This window comes from Schistocerca cancellata, chromosome 4 (assembly GCF_023864275.1).
Source record: "Schistocerca cancellata isolate TAMUIC-IGC-003103 chromosome 4, iqSchCanc2.1, whole genome shotgun sequence".
Taxonomy (NCBI): Eukaryota; Metazoa; Arthropoda; class Insecta; order Orthoptera; family Acrididae; genus Schistocerca; species Schistocerca cancellata.
Genome location: NC_064629.1, coordinates 627320527 through 627325743, shown reverse-complemented (window position 1 = coordinate 627325743; position 5217 = coordinate 627320527). Strand labels below are relative to the sequence as shown.

The window sequence follows — 5217 nt, the reverse complement described above, 5'->3', positions numbered from 1 at the left end:
GAAGGAAGTGGGTTATAAGGGGCTTATTCGACCGATTCTTGAGTATTGTTTATGTTTCTCGGATCCCTACCATGTAAGGCAGGTAGAAGAGATAGAGAAGATCCAACGAAGAGCGGCGCGGTTCGCCACTGGATCGTTTACTCGGCGCTAGAGCGTTATGGAGATGCTCAACAAACTCCATTGGCAGACGTTACGAGGCAGGCGTTGTGCATCACGGAGAGATTTACTGCTCAAATTTCAAGATAGCACTTTTCCAGGAAGAGTCGGACAACATATTACTTCCTCTCACATGCGTCTCCTATAATAACCTCGAGGAGAAAATTTGAAAAATTAGAGCCAATACAGAGGCTTAGCGATAGTCGTTCTTCACACTTGCTGGAACTGAGTTGGAGGGCTCAGTTAGTGGTACGGAAAGTACCCTTCGCCTCACACCTCGAGGTGGCTTGCGGAGTGTGACCTAGATGTAGATAATTGCACAACATTCGAAGGTAATCATCTTGCTGAGCTTGGAAGCTCCTGTTCATGTTATATCAGTGGTTAGGAATTACATTTGTGTTTTAAACTCCACATTATGCAAAACACAATGTATTTCTTTTCCTATTTACCTAAACGTGTTTCGACACTTGCGAGTCATCTGCTATGGGTCTCTCTTCATTCCTGTAGTAATATTAAACAAAGTTCATGGATGTTTTCCTATGTAAGTGTATATTTTTTATTTTGGTTCGGTTGCTCATCCAAAACTTCAATGAACAGAAATAAGGTGACGCACATGTGGGCGGTGACAATAACAAAGCATTTCTCGAAGAGTATGGCAATAAGAGGATTTTTCAAATCTCGTTTTTGCGTAAAAATCGTGTGAAAACAATGTATGTAATTACAAAAGAAAAGGGAAAAACACCAAAGATACAAAATAGAAAGGAAAAAGAGTGTACAGGACATATACAACTACTAATCTCGAAAAGGTATTTCTAAATTAATAACTATTTAAGCAAATTCTTCCGACTACTTCGTAGATGACATGATCAAACGATAAAAATGTATAAAAACAGCCAAACCTGAACTAAAAACTTTCACAATTAATTTAGTTTTAGATGAGTAACCGAAACAAAATAAAAGTGTATATGAACATAGAAAAAATACCATAAACGTTATTTAATATTACTACGAAATTGAACAGAGACCCACAGCAGACGACTCGTAGGTGACGAAACATGTTTAGGTAAATAGGAAAAGAAATAAATAGCGTTATGCAGAATGTGAAATTTAAAAACTCAAATTTAATTCCAAAACACTGATATAATGTGAATATGAGCTTCCAAGCCGAGCAAGATGATTGTCTTCAATTGTTATTGAAAGTATGGAACACATCGAACCAATAGCGAAATAACGATGATATCTGGCTGCGAGTGCATCAGAGCGGAAAACAGTTATTAACTGCCAATGCACCCCTGACAGCCGCGCGGTATTAGCCGAGCGGCCTCAGGCGCTGCAGTCATGGACTGTGAGGCTGGTCCCAGCGGAGGTTCGAGTCTTCCCTCGGGCATGGGTGTGTGTGTTTGCCCTTAGGATAATTTAGGTTAAGTAGTGTGTAAGCTTAGGGACTGATGACCTTAGCAGTTAAGTCCCATAAGATTTCACACACATTTGTTCTTAAGCTACTTGTCATGCAGACCTGCTTGATGTACAAAGTCGTTCGATCCCACCCTGTACTCTCTTATGATGAGCTCGGGGTTTTAGGTCCTCGCTGCACTCACTCACTCTTCTAGTCACCCCTACCTTATATTCCTTGTAGAGTTTATCAGAAGGCACTGCCCAACACCAAATAGACTGTAAACATCTTCAGACCGACTTTCCTATAGCACAGGTGCGATTCATTGCGCTGCGTTATTTTGTGATCTTGTGTGGAGACTGGTCATTAGGTGCCTGCGGCCGTGTGCTCTCTAGGAGTGCAAGGCTCTCCTTATCGCCCGCCGACCCAGACGGTATGGCCACGAGCACCAGTTTGTGCCTATGGCAGTCAGTATACGCGCATTCGTCCGTCAAGTGGGAGTCGCTGCCGACCTTAATAGGAAACAACCCCTGCAGCCATTATTGAAACACACCCAAGACTAACAACGCCGCATGTAACGTACTTGGCTATGATTTAAAATAGTATCCACGTAATTTACATCGTCAGAATTATGTGTGGGTCCTCACATATCCAGATGTGCATAGCCCTCCTTTAGCCATGAAGCAGGTATTAATGTATGTCCATATGCTAATGGAACGTTGTATAACATTCGGACAAATAATGGCTAAGCTGGTAGAGCCACCTGTGAGTTATCCTCTATGCGACTCAGCAAACATTTCAGAGACTAGAGTGGTCACATTGCTCTCCTGACTTGAATTTAATGTCGTATGTTTGTGTTGCTTTGGAAAATGAGTTATTTTTTTAGCCTCCTCTATCAGACTAATGTTCCGACAATACCCTGATAAGACAACTGTGTTTGATCTCATACACAATTCTAGAGCATCCTCATCAAAAGCATAACGCATCATTGATGGACTATATTTTTGCTCGGGATAATTACACTCTGTTCTGTACTATACCAAGTTGGCACATGTACAGTAACGGAAAAAGTCATAACACAAAAAGTAATTAACCCCTCCCTAACAGGCCATGAAGGCCCAAAGATACCGACCTGCCGCCGTGTCATCCTCAACTCATAGGCGTCACCAGATGCGGATATGAAGGGGCACGTGGTCAGCACATCGCTCTCCCGGCCGTACGTCAGTTTCCGAGACCGGAGCCGCTACTTTTCAATCAAGTAGGTCTTCAGTTTGCCTCACAAGGGCTGAGTGCACCCTGCTTGCCAACAGCGCTCGGCAGAACGGATGGTCACCCATCCAAATGCTAGCCCAGCCCGACAGCGCTTACCTTCGGTGATCTGACGGGAACCGGTGTTACCACTGCGGCAAGGTCGTTGGCAAAAAGTAATTAATGTAGTCTAATGAATTGTGGGAACAAATTCTTCAAGGTAACATATTTAAGTGATTAACATAGCAAGAACACAGGTTAATATAAGCGTTAATATAAGCCATTGCAAATGTGAAATGCTTGTACATTAACAACCGGTGTAACCGCCAGAATGTTGAATGCAAGCATGCAAACATGCATTTATTGTGTTGTAAGGGTGCCGGATGTGGGATGGAGTGAAATGCCTGTTGCACTTGATCGGTCAATACAGGGATAACACTGGAATTGTCATCCGATCATGTCACATATGTGCCCGATTTGAGACAAATATGGTGATCGAGCAGGCCAAGGCAACATGTTGACCCTCTGTAGAGCATGTTGAGTTACAACGGTGGTACGTGGGAGTGTGTTATCCTGATGGAAAACACCCCCACTCATGCTATTCATGCATGGTAGCACAACAGATCGAATCACCAGACTGACGTACAATTTTGCAGACAGGATGGGTGGAATAACCACGTCAGTGCTCCTACTGTCATACGAAATCGCGCCGTAGACCATGGTTCCAGCTGTAGATCCTGTGTGTATAGGCTGCAGACAGGTTGGGTTCAGGTCCTCAACTGGTCTCCTTCTGACCAACGAATGGCCATCACTGGCACCGAAACAGAACCAAATTTCATCAGAGAACACAAAAACCTCCACCCTACCCTCCAATGAACTCTCGCTTGACACCATGGAAGCTGCAATTTTTGGTGGTTTGGGGTCAGTGGAATGCTTGCTAAAGGGCGTCTGGTTCTGAGCTATATATAAATGACCTAGTAGATAGTGTCGGAAGTTCCATGCGGCTTTTCGCGGATGATGCTGTAGTATACAGAGAAGTTGCAGCATTAGAAAATTGTAGCGAAATGCAGGAAGATCTGCAGCGGATAGGCACTTGGTGCAGGGAGTGGCAACTGACCCTTAACATAGACAAATGTAATGTATTGAGAATACATAGAAAGAAGGATCCTTTATTGTATGATTATATGGCAGCGGAACAAACACTGGTAGCAGTTACTTCTGTAAAATATCTGGGAGTATGCGTGCGGAACGATTTGAAGTGGAATGATCATATAAAATTAATTGTTGGTAAGTCGGGTACCAGGTTGAGATTCATTGGGAGAGTCCTTAGAAAATGTAGTCCATCAACAAAGGAGGTGGCTTACAAAACACTCGTTCGACCTATACTTGAGTATTGCTCATCAGTGTGGGATCCGTACCAGATCGGGTTGACTGAAGAGATAGAGAAGATCCAAAGAAGAGCGGCGCGTTTCGTTACAGGGTTATTTGGTAACCGTGATAGCGTTACGGAGATGTTTAACAAACTCCAGTGGCAGACTCTGCAAGAGAGGCGCTCTGCATCGCGGTGTAGCTTGCTCGCCAGGTTTCGAGAGGGTGCGTTTCTGGATGAGGTATCGAATATATTGCTTCCCCCTACTTATACCTCCCGAGGAGATCACGAATGTAAAATTAGAGAGATTAGAGCGCGCACAGAGGCTTTCAGACAGTCGTTCTTCCCGCGAACCATACGCGACTGGAACAGGAAAGGGAGGTAATGACAGTGGCACGTAAAGTGCCCTCCGCCACACACCCTTGGGTGGCTTGCGGAGTATAAATGTAGATGTAGATGTAGATGTAACCGATCTGTAACAGTTCGTTGTATCACTACGGTGCCAACTGCTGCTCAGATTGCTGCTGCAGATGAGGCACGATACATCAGATTCGTACGCTGGGCGCTACGGTCGTCCCTCTCGGTAGTGTCACGTGGCAGTGCGGAGCCTGATCTTCTTGGGACCGCACATTCTCGTGACCACTATTGCCAGCAAACAGGTACAGTGACTACATTCTGCCAGATCTTTCTGCAGTGTCGCAGAAGGAACATCCAGATTCTCGTAGCCCTATTGCCAGACCTCGTTCAATGAGGTGTTGATAATGGCGTCTTTGTCGCCTTAAAGGCATTCTTGACTAGCATCAACTCTCCACGTCCAATCTCAAAGGTAAGTAACACTCAGAACCGTTGCAGTATGTATTTAAATCAAACGTTATTTGTATCCTCATAGTGGCGTTACTAGTACCACACTTCTGTGAGTGGGGCGAATTTTGAATAGACATCATCTTTCAGATGTAGAAACACACCAACCATCTTTCGTTTATGTTGCGCAACTCCTTGCTGTTGCGGTTTTTTTTCCGTCAGTGAAGTTTTTAAACATCAGACATGATGT

General features: G+C 44.2%; 1 pseudogene; it reads right to left on the bottom strand.

The window, feature by feature from the left end:
- Positions 1-2850: 2850 nt before the first annotated feature.
- LOC126185772 (5S ribosomal RNA) lies at positions 2851-2968 on the bottom strand (annotated as a pseudogene).
- Positions 2969-5217: the final 2249 nt, after the last annotated feature.